At 38.0% G+C, this 20,519-nt stretch overlaps 1 protein-coding gene across 3 annotated transcripts in view; it reads right to left on the reverse strand.

Moving 5' to 3' along the window:
- Window positions 1–20,519, reverse strand: part of MYPN (myopalladin) — a 79,538-nt gene that overhangs the window by 57,620 nt on the left and 1,399 nt on the right. Inside the window, exon 1 of one of the 3 annotated variants that reach the window (XM_074874286.1) lies at window positions 4,984–5,203. The exons of the other annotated variants lie outside the window; for them this stretch is intronic. The gene's annotated coding sequence lies outside the window, so the exon portion shown is untranslated. Of the gene's footprint in view, window positions 1–4,983; window positions 5,204–20,519 lie in introns of those variants that run through there. 3 annotated transcript variants of the gene reach the window in all.

Genomic DNA, 20,519 nt, shown 5'->3' on the forward strand with positions numbered 1-20,519 from the left:
TCAGTACATGTTGTTCCTGTCATTACTTTACTTGAGACTGCATTTGTATGAAACCCCAGTATCAGAACAGCTGGCAAACTTCTGCTTCTTTCTCCTTCATGACCTTTACACAGCAAGGATCTGGACCTGTATGCCCAGCACCTCTGTTTGGAAACTGAAAAGTTTAGCAGATATGAGAGGCTATATCCTTCTCCAGTTAATTTAATTGCACATAAATTGCATTTACCTATACGCTGTTGAAGACTAGCAGTTATGCAGGCGTTTCAAGTGTATGATTACAGCTATGAAAAACAAACTGAGAGATGGCACAAGTGATCTGTCTTGCAGACATCATTTAGTGATCACAATCACATTCTTACTTGCTTGCAGGAATTCTCACTTAGCAGTTGCTATTGTCACTGTCTCTGTTACTGCCTGTTGACGAGCTGTAGCTGCTGCAAGACAGACGTTGAGACTCCAGACATAGGGAAGGTTAGGCTGGAGCAGAGGACTAAGGTTAGCCGTCTTGTGTGTGTTTGGGGGTGTAAGATATTTTTAGTAATTGTATTTAGAAAGCTATATACAAGAATGTGGTTTACTTTTCTGTTTTAGACACATCAGTAGCTTTGAATTCCATTCCTTGTAATGAATCAAGAAAGTCAGATAACTAAACTCCTATTTCCAAGTAATGTAATTAAATAATGGAAAATAGAGAGCCTCCAAGCCCAGGAGTGTAACAACTTCTGATGGAAACAAAATCCCTTTAAGAACAAGTAGGCTAAAGGTTATGTCCATGTTTAGGAAACATCTATTTTTCAATATCATCTTTTTAATGTTTTAAGTATATGTTGCATTTGCTTCCATCTCTAATCCATTTTATAAATTTCAGACCTTAAAACTCTCCCTTGGTTGGAAGTCTAAAAGACTAAAAGAGGCTGGCAGCTGTTTCTTGCTCACTGTTACATAATTCTGTAAATAGTGAAAAGGCATGGTGGTGGTGTTTTAAGTATCTTCACAGAGTGCTGCTCTGCTTTAATGTAAATGTCTGCTGTTCAAGGGATTTTTTAATTGCTGTTATAACTGCTGTATGGCTACCACTGCTTCTGTTCAGAAAAATAAGTAGAATCAGACCCTCTTCTGTAAATAAAACCTCTAATAGTCCAGCTTCTGCCCTTAGATACATTGCAAGATAGACCTGGAGCAACTTCACTTAAGGATTTACTTGTAGCTGTGAATGGAAGTACTAACTCCCACCTCACAGCTCTTCTATTTGTAAATGCCACACAGTTAAATTTTTTAAGCAGTTTTCAGTCAAAATGCAAAGTTTTCCTCTACAAACTTGAATCTTAAACCTTGAAAAGTGTTACCTATAAAAGAAAGTTTCCTTTTAAAAGGAAACGGGAAAAAAGAAAGGAAGGGAAGAAAAAGGAGGAAAAGGAAAGAAGGAAAAAAAAAAGGTAAATATAGAACATAAAATATTTAGAATTTTGGGGAAATTTCATTATTTCCAAAAAAATTTAATGGCTTGGGGGTTGAACAATGCCTTATATTTTGAACACTTGTGATAGTGGATAGGGGCTTTTACTGGTAAAACCACTGAATTCCTTTTAAACTGAAATTGCTATCTGGATTTTCATTAAAAAGGGCATATAGAATTAAATTATCTATATATGGTTGTATATAATCTATATTTAGCTAAAATATTATGCTGAAGTAATAAATAATTTGAATTTACAGAAATATAATTTAACATATGAATATTTTATGAACATTAAGTAAATAATCTCAGACCACAAGCAAGTGATTTGAAGCTGAGAATATTTAAGAGTCTAGTTTTCTGTAGCAGAGGATCTATCTAAACTGCTTTTTGTAGTGATGTTGGTCTCCTTTAACACAGCTCTTTTCCTCTTGTCTGGAGGTGTTCACCATTTCACCCACGGGCATTTGAAAGCACTTATTTTGCTTTAAGAAGCTTTAATGAGCCTTAAGAGCACCTGTTTTGCAAGCAAACACTGATATTTATCCTTCTGGTGCTGGAAATATAAGAGGTGAAATGCGTTCTTCATCACCACTGTATTTCATCCCTAATGTTTCTTCCCTTTCCTGCTGACAGGATAATCACACAAAAGAAAAGCCCACAAAAGAAAAAAAAAATGTTGAAATTCATCATCTCAGAAATGGGATGAGATAAACCCTGTCTCCAAGTCATTCTGCAGAAGACACTGCAAGAGGCCTGTGTGCACTTGGAGTCGTGCCCCGGCCTGTGACCTCAGTGTTACAGTAGTGGGCACCCTAAGCTGCGTAAAATATTCAACTCTTCTTCAGTGAAAAAGCACATTCAAAGCTCTTTAACTTTTTCAACATTTCCTTCATACTATCATAGCACGAAAAGACCTTTTTTCTTTTTACTCTGATCACAAAAAGTCTCCATATTTTCATAATTAACATTGTCCCTTAGTAGTTCTCAAAATGAGAACTGACACCCTTTCTTACCCATGTCTCAAGTTCTCTTTGCCTCCTCAGTGAATCTCCTTGAACTGCAAGGTAAACAACAGCTGGAAGAAACCCCATATAAAGTCAAATTGAAACTGAAATAAATTCGATTTTTAAATTAGAAGGTCAACAGGAAAACAGGTGATGGCTGTCTCTGAGGCCTGCCTGGGATGCTTCTTCATACTCCTCTCCCATTGGCCTGTGAAGGCCAGGCCTCACATGTCAGGACAAGCTCTGCAGTGTAGTACTTCAACTGCTCATAACATAGGACAAGTTTTTATTGATTCAAGTAATGTATATAGTCCAGTTTCCTTCAAGGATTACCCATATGTGAAAGAGTTTGTATGAAAGGCCCAAAAAGATACAGCGGAGGTCCACAATTTGGTGCTGAATGTACATACAAAAGTCCTCAATGGAAAATATAACTAACAGGCAACAATATTAATTTATCCTGGTCCAAACACAGGCACACCACTCTGCAAGCCTTTCATGGCTAAAACTGCAAATCCACTTTCATGGACTGTGACCCAAATGATTTAAACTAGGTCAGTTCTATTATTCCTGCTAGCAGTATGCATGAGCAGTGCAGAAATCCACAAATGCATGCGGTTGAGGACTACTGTAAAGTTTTACTTTAGAACTGAAGCTACAGCTTAGCTCTCAGTATTAAAAAGTGATTTATATATTGCATGGGCTCAGTCTAGACTGACAAATTACAGCACTGCATAAGATGCCGTAATGAGAGTTTGCACAACCGACTGCTTGTGTAGCCAGACTGAACAAGCACAAACTGGACAAAGAAAAGCTCTGTAAAGCAGGGGTATGCAAACTACATGGCATTTGTACATCTTTTTGTCTGGTAATTTCAAATCTATGGGCTGTTTTGTTTTTAAAATGAGATTCAGTTTTCGTACAAGTACTGGTTCCTAGTGGAAAAGGGAACTCAAGCCTTAAATTAGACACAAAAGAAATCTGGCTTGCGTTTTTCCCCCAAAGTTTTTCAATTGTGCCTTTCTTTTTTCACACTCTCACTGTATTTGTTTCTTTTTGTCCACTGTGCTCTCTTTTTTATGCTTTTTCATCAGTCAACCCTAAGAATATTGTAACCAGTTAAGTTTTAAACAGAAAAGTAAACTGATTTTTTTTTTTTTCCTAGTGATTTAGATTACGATTTATGTTATGGTATTGTGTAAATTTTCAACAAACCATCTTAATGTTGTATTTATGTGCAAATATACCTAGACTGCTAATTCTTAACAGCTGTTGATAAGAAACATTCCTTCAGTACCACAGCAAGACCTGCTGTAAAATCTCTAAAGAATGCACAGGAATAGCAAACCAGCACAGAGCACACAGTTCTCCTTTGTCTTTGGTAGTCTGTCAAATACAAAACCTCATTAACTAACTCCTGATTTGACTATAAATAATTTCTGATATGTAAATATCATTCTGCTCAGCTGCAGGGACTAACACACTTCCTATTGCTTAATTTTGTTAGCTGTTTCTGAAAGAAAAAAAAGAGACAAAAAGAAAGAAATATCCTGACCTTAGGAACCTTCAGGAGGTGTAGGAGAGGGAGAAGAGCAAAGTTGAAGTTTATGAAATTGTTCCATTAACACTGCTGATTTTGTTTCCACACTCAAACTCTAGAGCGTCTTCACAAATGTAAACCTCATGACCACAACAAAACTACTGGTAAAGTAATCAGTGTCTTTAGCATGATTCATATAATGTTTTATTGACCTGAACTCAAGAGCTAGTCTGTTCTCTTGTCAATTGTTGACATATTATTTTGTAAAACTTAAGATGGGCTTCTGATTACTGCTTAATGTTGCAATATATTGGGCCAAACATTTGCCACTGACAGTCAAATACTTTTCTGAGAGAGAGAAAGAGAGCAAAGGAGATAGTGAGAGCTCAAGGGTGAGAGCTATGCCCTTCTAGCAGGACTGTTTCTGCAGCTGTTGTGTACATTAATCCAGAGAGCAGATCTCCCAGCACTAAATATAGCCAGCGGGGTCATTTTACACGACAAAATAAATAAATAAATAAATAGAAAGTATTTAACTATGGGGTCACGTTAAATTAGGTTTGATTTTGCTTAAGAAGGAAATCCAAATTATGGCATCTTCGTTTAAGGCTCAATACCAGAATGTAAATATTTCAGAACACGGAGGTAAAATAAGTGGGAAGAAGAATACAGTCCCGGCAAGGAACTTTTCAGGTTGTTACAATCTTCTGTTGACTGTTTGGAGGAGTCAGACTGGCTCCGAGGGATTTTGAGAACCCCACCAATGCTATTAAAGCCCTTTATAATGCTGCAGAACATTGTTTCTCTTTCACTGCAATACACATGCCTCAGCATAATTTAAGTCAGTCAGTTTAAAAATTATTTGTTCTCTGTAGATGTCTTACAGCAATAATTAGCATTCAAATATACATGCTTATCAAACCCTTCTGCACCTGTGCTGCAAAATCAAAATGTAGACTGATCTAAAGTTGAGGGATTACCTTTTTTAATTCCTCCAGATGTTGCTGCCCAACCCTGGCAGTTAGTAGCGATGACAATTATCCAGAAGTGTGAGATTAAAGTTAAGGAAGCGAGGGAATTCTTCGAGTCCTCAGGAACAGAAACAGCTAGGAGTCCATACAGTGAGGGAAGTTAACCTTCGTTATTATAAGGATGGCTGTAAGACGCTGGACAACCTGTCACCACCGGAGCAATAGCATTTGTCAGTTTGCAGGTCCCAAGTTATTTTGAGCAGTGTAAACCATGTGCCCGCGGAGCATTCCACCTCATTGGACAGGGAATCCACTGCTCTGACAGCACCTATGGGCACCAAGTGCCTTCTCCTCACTCAGGAAACGTCCCCTATAGATGCTTATGCGGGTTTTGCTGATTCATCCAAGAGGTACTGTAGTGGCATTGTATTACTCTTGTCAGCCGGTTTAGACTTCAGCCTTTTAAAATTACTAGTTTTTGCTATTGTCTTTTTGTTTTGATCAGAACTTGAAGATTACAGTCACTGGGAAACCCGTCGGCCGGTAACAACATAAAAGTTTTGCAACTCCAAAGGCACACCCAGCAAACGCATGTGATTTAATAGTAAAATATTCCTGACTTCTCTGAAGTGTTTGATTTAATAAACACAGTGCAACAATACAGAAATCCTTAAGGATGGCCTGTAACTGCAAATCCTCAAACAGCTAGAACTTCTAAACTTGTTATTGAATGCACAGAAATAAACTGTTGGAAAAGTAATTAAAAAAGGAAAGTGAAACTTAGCTGTAAATAAAACTGAGACATAAACATAGGTGGAATAATTTCAAAATATTTTAAGCATTACACAGAGAAACCCTGTTACTATATAAAATTTCATTTTGTAAAACTGAACTACTGGTTAAAACCTTAAATGACTAAAACTTACCACATCACTTGGAAAATGTAGAGACTAGATTTTCTTTTCTACTCATCCTGTCCAACAGAAAATAATTTGTGATTCTAAACAGTTCAGTTTACCAAAAATACTGCTTGATTTTTTGATATATTATTTTATTTAAAATGCTCATCACAATTCCAATTTTAAAAGATTACTAAAATGTTATGCATTTATTATGGGGAATTGATATATAGCCCTTTCCACAGCTAATGATGTAATTCACTGGCTTGTTGACCTTCTCCCAGTTCTCTCAAAATGTTATCGAGTGAGTGCCTTAGCTAGAGAAGAGGTTCTCCTGTGGGATGTAGTTCTTCAGAAAGGGTTTTATGAAGCATAACAGTATGAAAAATCAGAGGTAAAGGCAATTCTTTTATGAAAAATTTCCTTATGCATTGGAGGTAGTTTTCTTTTGTTTCTCTCTCTTTTTGTAAAAAATCATTGTCAGCATAGCTTGTGAACATTAATTTGTGGTTTCTTCAGTGACACAGAAAAGTTGTATAGGGAAGTCAGCCCTTCTTTTGGGGACAGATTAGGCACTTTTGGGGACAGGTCAGGCACTTTTGGGGACAGATTAGGCATTTTATGAGTTGGGTGATGTCTAATGTACCTTTATACCTGGAATAGAGATCTAATGTATTCTTTATAATATCTGTAACAATAGATGTGAGCCATAGAGTGCTGACAGGAACTGCATGTTGATACTGTACCGCACGCTATGGTGGCTCGGACTTTACACTATCTGTAGATCTGTAGGCTAAAAGTCTGAAGCCCAAAAATAAAGTCTGATGGGTCTGATAAAATAACTGTAAGTCTATGTGGACTTCTGCTGAGATGCAATTATTATAAAATGTGCATGGAGTCTTGCTGAGCTGTGAACTGCTGTTTGTGCATGATATGCAAAATTAAGCAATCCAAAGTGACTATTCAATCTGATCCAAAAACAAAATGCCAAAATTTTCCACTTTGAGAGTTTTATATAAGATGCTAGCATTTCAAAATCACTGTATAATCTGTGCAACAAATGAGCTAAGGGTTATGCAGAAAGTACAGCATTGAGAAACCATAAAATTATGAGCCTTTACTGTGGCAAACAGACTGACCATTGTAACAGCAGGTGGTACAAGGACAAAACTTCCAGGAACCACAAGAAGTTAGAGCATACACAGTAAATGTGCCAGGTTTTGCAGAGCTGTCATCTTGACAGAGCAACATCAGAGAATTTCAGATTCACTAGTTTGCAAATAGCAGCACAAAGCCTATGAAAATACTGTTGTTCCTCTGTCTACTTTTTTAGAAGATAGTGAATTGAAGCTTTTGACTGCTGAGCAGACTTTACTTTTTTAAGACTCCAGCTCTATGTCCTTTTGTCTTTGCTGGCCAGCAGAAGGGAACATCTGTCTCTCTAGGATAAGGCATAGTGTCCTAGAATAAATTACATCAGCACTAATTCTCTCCAGATCTTGTCAGTCAAAGCCCAAAGTACCTTTACAAGCAGAAGGACTGAGTCTTAAAATGGAACTTTGTACATGGATGGTTGGCTGTTATTTGACACTAGGATTATCAGACTAGAACTGTAAACCTTCAGGATTTATCATACATGGAAAATTATTGATTTTCTAGATATTAGGATGAAATTAATACAATCCTATTAATAGCATGGGTGGAACCATTAATTGAGCAATGAGATGGCTTACACATTGTTCGGTAGAGAACAATTATTAGACATCTGTGTGGACTGCCCAAAATTATATGAGGAGTCTGTGCTGTCTTTTGGAGGTGACCTGAAGGCATCCCTTAATACCACACATATTGTCCAGCCTGACAGTAAACCTGTGAATACAGCTGGGGCTGGAAGAAGACATCTGAAGTACATTATTGGAGTGTTCTAGAGCCTTAGAACATAAAGAAAAAGACACCCGAAGAACCGAAGAAGTCATTATCCTTTACAACATTGATCTACCACCCTTTTTTTTGAAACAGCTCAGAGAAGAAGTAAGGCTTAGCTTACTATCCCAGAGTAATTGAAGAAGATGAGTACTTCTCTGGGGCATAGGCTTGCCATAGTTGCAGTGATTTCAATGTTACAATTAAGCCCATAGTACATATAAGTCAGTATCATGTACCTAGTATATAGCATATATTTGCTTAATTAGTTTAGAATAAGAAACTCTCCAATTCAAGCCACCTCAAGCTCACAGTTACGCGTGTACCAAAGTTTATTTTGGCTTTAGAGGTTAGTGCTGGAAATAGTGCTGACAGCTGCAAGTTGGCAGTAAGCTTTGGGACATATATTACAGGGCATCCTGATTAGTTAGATGCTTGTCACAGAAGCTAGTGATGAAAAACACCTGGACAAACCTCAAAATTGCATTCTGAGCAGGAATACCACCTTAGAACAAAAGGCATAAAACTGAATGCTGCTGACATTTAGTTAGGCTGGAAGCAGAGAGAGGATGGAGGCAGGACCAGAAGACTGGGAGCCAGCTGAGTGGCCATACACATGGAGCCAGACTGAGCCTCAGGCAGTCTGAGAAAGAAAAAAACCTGCACCAAGCTGAACATTAGCAGTGCAACTCACAGGAAAGAGGGCATCAGTTCCACAAAGAAAAACTTGCTGGCAACATGTTTTAACAGCTGGTTTGTGAAGTGACTCTGATTTTAATTAAGCTCAACTGGACTAGACCAAGCCACTTTCAGATCAGTTCCAGTCAGTTTACACAGAGCAGCTGTCTGTGTGCCTGTGGGGAGATCCAAGTAGTGAGAGTTTCTGCTGTTACTCTTTAAGGGCAAGTATGTAAAATGGTCCTGTACCTCAGGTGATCCTAACTCATTCAACCATTATACCTTGATCTGAATTTTTACGGAAAATGTAAATTTATCAATGATTTCATTGCATACTGTGGACACACCAGTCCAGAAACATGTGCAGAATCACAAAAAGATGTTGAAGTCACAAAGAGACCTAAGAAGCGTAAGTCACAGAGTGTGCCACAATTATGTGGAGCTGATCGGTCACCATCAGCAATCCCTGCCACCATGGAAAGAGTGTTCCTTCCCCTGTATAACCAGAACTGCTGCTGCTCCTCACTGCCTGTCCTATGTTTCAGATAAGCATCTATCATCTGACAGGGTCTGGATATATTTGGGTATCTTTGCCTACAAGAGTAGCTTGTGATACTTTCTCACATGGCAGTGTCTCTGGTAATAAAAGCGCAATCTAATGTCCTCTTGCCTTTGTTTTACAGCTCATCAGTCTCTTGGCTTAACTTTTAAACCAATAAAAGGACAAAGTATGATTAAAGATATGGGCAATGATGTGCGTGTCACAGGTTGTGATTCTGTACTAAAAGTGTTGGCTGATGGGCAAATACAGATTGCTGTTGCCATGTCTGCCTCTGCAAGGGACAGGCAAGAGTTCTGAGGCAGATCCAGAGAGAGTTGATATATTCTGTATATCACATTGGCAAAAAAACCCCAAACAAAACAAGAAAATGATGATGCAGCACTGCTTCTACATTGCAAAAACCAAGAAGACTGTAATTCAAGCAACAGTGGGCAATTTCCGTGCTCTAAAAGGACATCTAACTACAAGTAGACTATATATTATTGTGTAGAAGTTCTGCATATTCTGACAATTACAGTTGGGAAGGTACCAATACCACGACCAGGAGCTTTGTGTGGAACTGATACACAAATGGTAGAAATGACAAATCAGTGTTTGGATTATCAGCAAACTCATGTCCCTCTGTCTGTCCGAGATTGACAAAGGGGCTCACATCCAAAGGGCCCCAACTGGCAGCAAGAACAGCTGGTATCAAATATGTCATAATAACTTCTTACCATGCCATCACAAATGGGTTCGCAAAAGTGTACGTGCCATTAAGCTGATGAAGGTGCTATACAATGCAGGAGAAATTTGCTCTTGATTTAGAGGAACACAGGACATGCTTTTGAAAATCAAATACTGCCTATTAGACATTATTACACGTTTCACATGGACTTCATTAAAGCCCAGTCTACAAAAGAAAAGACATTCAAAAGAAACAGTAATATCATACTAATAATTACACTTGTGCCTTCAATTTTCATACATTAGAAAAAGTTTTGAGAAAAGACACAAAAACTACCTTTTGCATACCGGTTTTATTGGATTTTTTCTGGGTGAAGATTGGGAAACACCCAATATACAACAGCAGACTCTGTTATTGCCCATGAATATGTGCACTAGCAGCACTAATCCTTGTGTTCTTATGACTACCACACGTGGCCTTCAATTATACAGAACAGGATGATGGTGTTTATATAGCTATCTCACAAACAGAAAATGTGGGGAGATGGGCAAAACTGGAAAAGGAGGAAAAAAATCTCATCATGCTTAAGCAAGATTTTCTACAAGAAGAGTTTTTTGCCTGTGGTTGTAATCAAATTCACAATTACTGTCAAAAATATTAGTATTGTCTTTGTAATTGGTTCTAGATTTCTGATAGGGTTTTAGATTGTGATTTTTTAAAGTTCCCAATGAAAATTCTGGAACCAAGAGACTAAATGTTCTATTTCTTTGAAAGCTTCCTTGAGGTTCTTTGCCATCAAGTTCTAGCAAGGCAGTGATTTTGCGGATCTCTCTGGAGCCTGTGGAGCACATGGTTACTGCACACTTCTGTTTGCCTCCCACCAACCACTGGTCTTGCTCATCCCAAGGCTGAACTCATTTCTTTCTAATGTGGAGTATGAAATAGCAGTATGTTAGACAAGTTTGCTCTAATGGGCTGAAGGAGTAACTTCAGAAGAGAGGCTTAGCAGACCCATAACCATTTTGCTGGTTGAATATGAATGTTGACTTTTCTGGACAGGCTGGAGCGATGGGCTGAGGCCAACTGCAGGAGTTTCAATAAGGCCAAATGCCGGGTGCTGCACTTGGGCCACAACAACCCCCAGCAGCGCTGCAGGCTTGGGGAGGAGTGGCTGGAGAGCTGCCAGTCAGAGAGGGACCTGGGGGTGTTGATTGACAGCCGGCTAAACAGGAGCCAGCAGTGTGCCCAGGTGGCCAAGAAGGCCAATGACATCCTGGCCTGTATCAGCACTAGCGTGGCCAGCAGGGACAGGGAAGTGATCTTACCCCTGTACTCGGCACTGGTGAGGCCGCACCTCGATTACTGTGTTCAGTTTTGGGCCCCTCACTACAAAAAGGCCATTGAATGACTCGAGCGTGTCCAGAGAAGGGCAACGAAGCTGGTGAAGGGTCTGGAGCACATGTCGTACGAGGAGCGGCTGAGGGAACTGGGGGTGTTTAGTTTGGAGAAGAGGAGGCTGAGGGGAGACCTCATCGCCCTCTACAACTACCTGAAAGGAGGTTGCAGAGAACTGGGGATGAGTCTCTTTAACCAAGTAATAAGCGATAGGGCAAGAGGTAATGGCCTCAAGTTGTGCCAGGGAAGGTTTAGACTGGATATTAGGAAGCATTTCTTTACAGAATGGGTTGTTAGGTGTTGGAATGGGCTGCCCAGGGAGGTGGTGGAGTCCCAATCCCTGGAGGGGTTTAAGAGTCAGGTTGACATAGCACTGAGGGATCTGGTGTAGTTGGGAACTGCCAATGCTACGTTAACGGTTGGACTAGATGATCTTCAAGGTCCTTTCCAACCTAGATGATTCTGTGATTCTGTAACACTCTGTGATTCTGTGACTTATAAAGTATCCACTTTGTCTTTTGTTATATGAGCCTAGTTATACTAGCTGTCCTAGTTATACTAGTTATCCAAGGGCAGTGAATTGCTCCCTACCTGTGCAGCTGTGGACCATAGCAATGATGTCTTTTCTTGAAGTATCAGTGATTAGTTGCTGCTTGAGGTATTACATTTAAAGGTCCAGTAATTTGAAGAGCAGTGGCAAGCCCTATTTCTCTTTTAGATTATAGACTTGAATGAATTATCTTAAGGCCATTATTCTTTTGATAAGAAAAAGTGTTAATAGCAATTTTCTGGATGTTTCTGGTAAAGCTAGTTCAACAGTGATTTGCAAACCTTGTGTAAGATAATATGAGTTGGATATTTTCTATTCATATCATTATGCAGTGCATCCCCTAGCATGAGCCTGCCAGGTATTGTGTGATTCTAACTCAGATTCTAATTTTAGAAGCGGAGACATATCAGAAGGATGAAAGAAATGGTAACTCTTTTCTGCAGAAGGCACAAATAATAATGTTGAAACATTCCTTCAGTGCCTATTTCTTTTTCACCCAGCCCCAAACAGGTTTTGTCTTTTAACAGGGCAGCACTCATGTGAGGATTGCCTGAGTGTTACTACAGAATTTTTCAGTCTCATTAATTATTTAGATGAAACATACTAGTAATTTATGGGAAACATACTAGTAATTTATGGGGCCTGTCATTGTTTCCAATGAAATCAGTAATTGTTCTGTCACTAACATCAATAGGACTTTTCCAAAAAGTTACTTATAACCACAGGAATGAAAGCAGCCTTTCAGCCATCAACACAGAGCCACAATCTCATCTCACTGTCCTCATCCAGTTTCATCCAATGTTCCATCTGTGGATGGAATGAATCAATAGGTAAAAATATACCAGTATTTTGCTTCGTTGCAGTAGAAATGGTACAGATGAAAAATGTTGTAAAGATTTCTATAAAACACAGAGATAATCCCTAGAACATGAAATAATCAATGTTATGGGTGGCAATTGTAAAAGGGGATTTGTAAAATCCCTTTTTTGTAAAAAAATTTTTACTCAATTGTAAAAGTGTTAGATTCTTGAAGGTGGATTTCCTGCCTAAAAACATGGAGGACACTGTGTCCTTATTTTAAATTATGATCTTTTTTTCTTGTGCAGTATTATGCATTGTACACTATCTTGTATAATGTTAGCCTTTCAAAGAACTTGGTCAACCTGTAAAGATGTCTGTAATGCAAAATAGCAAAAAGTGTCTGTTCACAACCATTCTACTGTTCCCTGTATAGTTAATATTTTAGTAGGTTCTCCCAAATTCTTCCTTTTGTACGGGAAATTATTTTTTTAAGTTGGGATATCTAAACAACATTCTAGAAGCAACTGTGTAATTTGCTAGCATTCAAATTTTAAAGTGGATAGTTTCTCTTTATGGTTCAAATACAGAGTGCATGAGCTCTACCTGGAAGTGCTCACATGGCTGCGTAGGATCTCCGTGAAGTCACCACCATGTCTGGGTGCAGGGTTTGGCTCATGTCAGCCTTCCTTCTGGGGCCAGCGCTACCAAACTTCAATGATTTGTAGAGCATACAGCAAATATTGATATATAGGGACTGGCAGTTGCCCAAAGAAGTGGAAGTTTGATGCAACCTATTATATAAGATTGTGTTTAAAAATCATTAAAAACTCAGTGCAGAAAAAATTGAGATAATACTAATGAGGACTCCTATCTATAAAATTCAATGACTTGGTGGAGACGATGTCTGGTAATCAACAGAAACACAAGATATGAAATCAATGGATTAAAATCAATAACCCAGAAACTGGGCTTGATTAGTGAACAAAATATCAAGGGGAAGTACTGTTCCATTAATGACTTTCTTTGGGCAAGTGAAGCGGGAGGAATCTTGATTTGACACTGATGCCAAAAAAACCAGCTTGATTGAAAGGTGTGAGATTTACAGTTAGGGTTACTACTCCTAGCATCGCCAGAGACTACAGGATCCATTCGACACTATAGAATTTCGCTGTCCTGATAGCAAGGCATGACTAGTTCAAAAGAGACCATAAAAGGGAGTCTGATAATGCCAATTCTACTGTCTTCACCTAATTTGGGACATTCTGTGATATGTGAGATTTGCATTCCTACTATGACCCTCTCCTTCTCTATCTTCTTTTATTTCCTCACTTTATTTCTTGTCTTTCATGTCTTTCCTTCTCTTGTTTTTAGTAAGAACCTGGCTTAGCAGACAAGACTAATTTTGCTATGTTGTTTCAGGTCTCCAACTAGAAGACCACTGGTTGGCACCGACTCAGTCCGATGCTGGTTGAGGTTTGCTGGATCTTGCTGTAGCTGATACAACAATGGACTTGTTTTCCTCAGATTATATGTAAGAGAGGGCACTGAGCCAAACACTGTGTTTGTACTTTTGCTGTTCTTTTCTGGGTTTTGCTCTCCCCTTTTTCATGGCTTGTCTAATTTGCTCTTCAGATAAAACAGGATTAGACCCTAGCAGCTACAGATCTGTCCATTCCAATTGGCTTCTTTACCTTTCCTCAGAACATCTGAAAAGGATGTTTATAGCTGTGATTAATACCAACAGAACAGATTGTCGGAGGGACTAGTACAAAGAGTGGAGGTATCCTGATACCTAAATCCAAAGGAAAAGGAAATACGGGAACAGTACTAAAGTGAAAGCCATATTATATACTTTATATTTTGTTGATTTGAACTTCTCCTTTTATTTGTACTGTAATAAAAGTTTATGTTTTTTCTCATGGTAGCTATTTCTATGGTTGATATTAAGCAGACTTGACATCTACACTGTCTGCTTTTGTTAACTGCTTACTGTTGTGCAGAGACATGGTCGTATACATGAATGCTTTTGACTTGGGGTTGAGATTAACACAACACATTATGGATTGTATTTTTAAAAATGGATTAAGAGCCTGTCTAGTGAGGTGTATTTTGTAACCACACAGTCTCAATTTCCAATTACACATTTGTCAAACAGAGATTCACAGTGCAGTCCTTATTCTTGTCACTTAAATGGCATTGCATATCTAGCACAGAGAGCGGAATTTCGTCCAGGCTACTTACAAAGAAATTCCAAACCCCTTAAAGAACTGAGAGACTTCACTGAGAGTCCATCTGTAAGTGCTTTTAGCATAAAAGAACAAAATAAGTGTGGCTATTATTTGTGGAAACCTGATTAATGTGAGTTGCATGGTAATGAGGAAAATATACTCAGAGGTTCTTGCCTTTTGTCTGAACGAAGAACATATATACCATTTATATAAAATATAGGTATCTTCAATATCTTTTTTCTAATTAGGTATTAGGTATAGTGGTTTTCCAGTGTATTTCTTTATTTTATATTGGACACCCTGAGGCCTACAGCAAATTAAACACAAAGAGACAGGCAGGAGCCTGAGACAGCTCAGCCTAAAGGTAGTGTAGATCAGGACCTTTAGGATTTTAGAGTAACCAAAACCAGGATGAATGGCTGATGTTTTGAGCATCAGAGGCTTTTGTGCCTGTTACAGACAACTAGAACTGTGGAGAATATCAGCTCTAGTCAGATGTTTAATAGGACAAAACATTCTATAACTTAGTTGCCAAAATTATACTTCATGAGATACACCTCTAATTAGAATGTCTTAAAGGATTGTTGCTAGAAAAGAGTAAGGAGAGGGCATTCATGGATAGTCTAACTTTTAAAAATAATTTCTTGAGACCTCTTGCTTTCCAAGCACACTTGGATGCGAGTTTCAGTGGTTTATCAGCAGTGTGCATGGCAGTCAGCTCATCTCTGAACTTGTGGTCATCGGATCACCTCAGCTAGGTAGGCCTTGGATAAACAGTTTGGAGGACAGCAGCATCATTGTTCAGTGAGGTGACTAGAGGAACTAATCGAAGATGAGAGCTTGACATCCATAGATTAGGTTGCAGGAGAGCATAGTTTGATAACAGTTTGCTAAAATATGACAGAAGCAAACTCCATGGAAAAGAGAGACTGTGTATAGTATATTACAGTGGTGCAACAGGATGAACTGAGACATGGTCAGTCTTAAGGGCCACAGCTGGGGAAGAGATTATATCCATACTTAGAGGGAACCTATCATCCCGACACATGGTGGCAGCAGAAAAGCATGGCAGTCTTCGTGCCAACAAATAAAATGCAGTAATGTCCTGTGGGGTTAGGGGACTGGTGTGGTGTGGTTATAGCTAGGAGAATGAGTGCTAGCTGCTGTTATTTGACCCCTTGGGCACAGCATTCAGAAAGCATTGGCTCTGCCCAGCTCTCTGATCGTACAGACAACGGAAAAGACAACTTCTGCAGAAATTCTATGGCTTTTAAACTGGTATTAAACCAGAGCCATTTTGTAATGAAAACATAACTAGGATATCATTCCCAAACTCTGAATCTCGTTAGATGACTGATTTGAGAAATAGTTACTGTTGTACCAGCACTTTAGTGTGTCACCTTATTTTGCATACTTGAGATCAGTTTACCAGCTCCTCCCGATGATTCTGGCACTCTTTCCCTTATGCTGCCTCATCTGTCTGGAACGCCTTCCCTCAGGCCACTGAGTCACCTTCCCACTTTGAATGTTGCTTTTTTCATTGTAATTTTAAACTGACTTGCACTATAACATAATTTGTAAAAATTTATATGAACATGCACTGCAAAAATTGTTCTATAGATACCGATGAAGCTTAAAAAAATCTGGGTTTTTTAGGATACAACTTTAGTGACAGGATTAATTTTAAAATAAGGGGTGTTTTTTTTGTCAAAACACAAGCAAACTTTCAGAAGGGACAGAGATGAGAATTAAAGTAATTTGATAGTACCAGCTTATTAAACACCAGCAGTATCAGAATCACTCTGTCTAGCTACAGAACAAGTGATGTTCAGATAATGTAAGCTCACTTGCTGAAGTAAGGATCATGACCCAGAACACTACCTCAGAGCAACAATAGCAGGAGGTACTGGCCATCCCAACTAGCCATAGTTGTTAACTATGCCAAACATGACTTTTTCCCAAGTACATAAGACAGAGAAAGAGAGAGAGAAAGAGAGGAGGATACACTTTTTCTAATAGGAAACTAAGTAAGACCTCTAATTAATTTCAAATAAATCACCTAGTAATCAAAAAAGTTGACTACTTTCCCAGGCCACATATAAGCCAGTGGTTCTGCTTATGAAGTAGTCAGTCTCCAGAACCATCTATTTCCAAACAGCCAAAATATTAGTTTACTCAATGGAAGGAGTCAAAAGATATATCACAGGATTTAAAATATATTCTGATCTGATAAACTACGCATATTACAAGCCAAGTTTAGACCAACTGTTACATCAGTGACATATAGTAATGCCATGTGCTATCACACAAGTTATAAAAAGGAATTTTCTTTCTGCTTAGGGTGCCTTTGGAAATGCTTTTTTAAATGTCTCACTTCTTTTTGCCTTAGGAAAGGAAGAATATTGGAAGACTCCAAACTGTGACACTTAGAAAGAAAATGCAAATGTTATGGTAAGTATTTTTCATTTAATCTGATTAGTAAAGGCCTTTTAAAGCCCAATTAGACCTTTTGGGCATGCTTAATTGGTGGTGTGGGGCTGTGGAAACTCGGTATTTGAACTAAATTTTAGACATAATGCTCTTAAAGTATATACTTAATGTTAAATCAGGACAACAGAGTAAATCAAGAAAACAACTATTTTGTAAAGAAATATTTACTAGTTTGCAAATTCAAAGACCAGATATGAAGACCAAGCCTATGTTTTAATTAAGTAGTTAAAAAGATACACTTTCCATGTTCTTCCATATTTGTTGAAAAGCTAAGGGATTGTATAGATCCAGTTGTATATTCTCATTTAGGGTGTTTATATAACTTCATAGTGACCAAGATTTTGACATTTGAGTGACCAGAGGCAGTCACCTAAATCTTTACTAACCAGTTTTTGAAAATCAGAATACATATTTTGAAGAGATATACTTTAGAATATCTCAACCATAATGTTTATAACCCGCGGGTATGGTATACGAAAACTATTCCTCCTGTATAAAGCAGATTTGTTTTGTTGTGCGTTGAGCTGTTGGATAGGATTTAAGTTGTCTGAGCGAATAGAGAAGTTTAAGTGGGGGCTGGAGCAGGAAGGGGAGCCCGAACTGCAGGTATTATGCTGTGATGGACAGAGTTTATGTGAAATGCTTTGCTGACTGCACTGCATGAAAGCAGTATAAACATGTATTTTCTTGTACTTGATATACTCAGTTGTGGGGTTTTGAGCTGTGATATAAACACATCAAGACTCAGCTAGTTGAAATCGGCATTAGTTCTGTTGACTTCCATTGAGAAACAATTTACCCATCTGAGGGTTTGACCTAGAGGAAAGGGAAGCAGGGAAAATGACAGCTTTGACTTATTGGCCAGGGACAGCCAAGAGAAAGAACTCAGTGGGAAGAACTTCCAGAGTCTTCCCAGCTTTAGTCAAGAAAATGAAGTTTTAAATCCAGGAACCAATGAATAATTTGATTCCCAAAAGTGAGGCCTCTAATAACTCTCCACTTTTCAGATATAACTACTTGCTGTGCGCTCTCATGGGCTCCTTTTGATTGCATTATTTAAACTATTAAGGAGGGATAACAGTGCTCCAAGAAGTATCGTTTCCTTTCCTGGTTTTGAAAAACTTAGGAAAGAAACTTTTTACATACTGTATGCTTCCTAATCCTGAAATACTTGTTCTCTATTTATGTGGCACAAGAGAAAACCTTTGGCTCTTTTGTAGAGATGTGAAGATCTCTCTGGTCTAGATCCTGAGATGCAGGATTTGATGCAGCCAACTGTTTACATCAGAAAATATGTGACAGTAAATATATTACTAGGTTCTGGTTTTATTCTTTTTATGTTGATCACTATATGTCCAAAGAAATTATGGCAGAGAAAAGCATGGTATTTGAATCTTTAATTTCTCAAATATTAAAAAAAAATAAGTTTCCTGAAATATATCTATAAACCTAAATTTATTTGGTAATTCTTGAGCTTTGAAATCTTGCTTCAAAATTTAAATTATATAAAGTAAAATGTAAATTTAATTAAAAAAACATTTTAATTCTACTTGTTAAACAGTATTTCTTTTAACTTGCTGTGGTTTTGTTAGAAAACATCAGAAAAAATATTATAATAACAGTACCTGTTTTGTTGTTACTTGGGCAAATAATGAGTTCTGTATCCAGTCAAAATTAGCTGCAAAACTAATGGTGTAGGAACTTCTAAAGTGAAGACTTTAAAATTGTATGCATTGCTATTAACTATTCTAAACTAAATCTTAGCCAAAAGACAACAATTTTCATAAATTTGACTTGAAAATGTGCAGACACTGTAATCCCAGATACTAGATTCTTAAGAGATCATTGCTGATATAAGTCACTGGAAATGATGACTATTTGTAATGGTTATAAACAAAATGCTTCTAGGTTCATGTCTATTATAATTCTGCAGGGAAGCCAGTAGGGATTATTATAGTTATGAACAGACTATTTTAATGCTTATTGTTATTGTAAACTCAGAAGATAACACAAACAGGTTTATAATGGTGATGAGCTATTTAGAGGATCAAACTTGAACAAGAGGTCAGGAAAAATTATAAAGATCACATATCATTTGCCTCTCAGGAAAAGTGATTTTTAATGCTAATACTGTTTATTACAAAGCAACCACTTGGCCATAAGGCCAAATAAGTATTTTTTTCATTCATTTTATTAAAAAAAAGTACTCAAAGGAATTTAATTTGTAATATTTATAGTCTCTGTTAAAGAGCCAGTTTGCCTGGCTGAGTTTGCTACAAGCTTATAAGCACACAATATTGTTTGTATTGAATTGTTTGTATTTGCAGAAGTTTTGTCACATTGGGCACAATATTTTTTTACAAGTCTACTGGCTAAAAAATGTTGTGGTAGTGTTTTCTGATGGAATTGGAGTTTCAAGCTGACTTTCCGGCTGGTAATCTGTCTGGTTTTGAATGTGTCCACTGGGTCATGGGGTGAACAGAAGCCGCTATGTCCCAGTTGGATACTGTGGAAATGCTCTGTCTTTTCCTGAGACAGTCTCAGGAATGATCTCTCTTGAATCTCCAGGGATCGAAGTCCTAGGACTACTCTCAAATTTATGTCCATATATAAGAGTAATTTTGCTGCTCTAGAACCCTGCCCAGAAGCTGCAAATAGCCCTGTATTCTTCTTTTATGAAAATAAATATGTGTGTTAAGTGGGGACTACCCAGTACCCCACAAATGATAATTTCTGATTGGGATCAGTGATCATATTTAGTGGTGTCCTAGTGGCTTGTTGACATTAATGACAAGAAAGCCTTCATCAGTCACAGATAGATGATGAATCACTGCTACCTCCCTTCCTATCCAAGAAAAAAAAAAGCCAGCTAAATGCAATGGAGGTTTGGCACAGGTGGCTGCTCTACTGTTTCTGCTTCCAAATGATATATAGTTGCTTTGGCCTCCCCTTTACAAGCTTGAAGTTTTAAATCGGAACAGTTTTTTGTATGCTGGTAGACCAAATAAACAAAAAAAAACGTTATCCCAAAAACATTGTCCCAAGATTTTCTGGAGAGAAATCAAAACTTCTAAATCACTCATATTAAAAAATCAACAACCAGATTGTCAGCATTTTGCGTAACTCCAGTGTCAGTAAACAGAAGTAAAAGATTACAAGTTTGTGGAGATTTTTCTTTCCTAAATGGGAGCTTAGTAAGTATTGGCATAGATCTCTGGGAACATGAGGAGTCAATAGGTTTGTCTACAAACGAATTTTGTGTAGGTAGCAGCAGTGATTCCAAGTTTCACAGAGATATGAGGATTTGATTGCTCATCTCATACAGCTCACTTTCCTTCTGACTCCGAACTAA

The sequence above is a fragment of the Strix uralensis genome, chromosome 7, assembly GCF_047716275.1.
Source record: "Strix uralensis isolate ZFMK-TIS-50842 chromosome 7, bStrUra1, whole genome shotgun sequence".
NCBI classification, from domain to species: Eukaryota; Metazoa; Chordata; class Aves; order Strigiformes; family Strigidae; genus Strix; species Strix uralensis.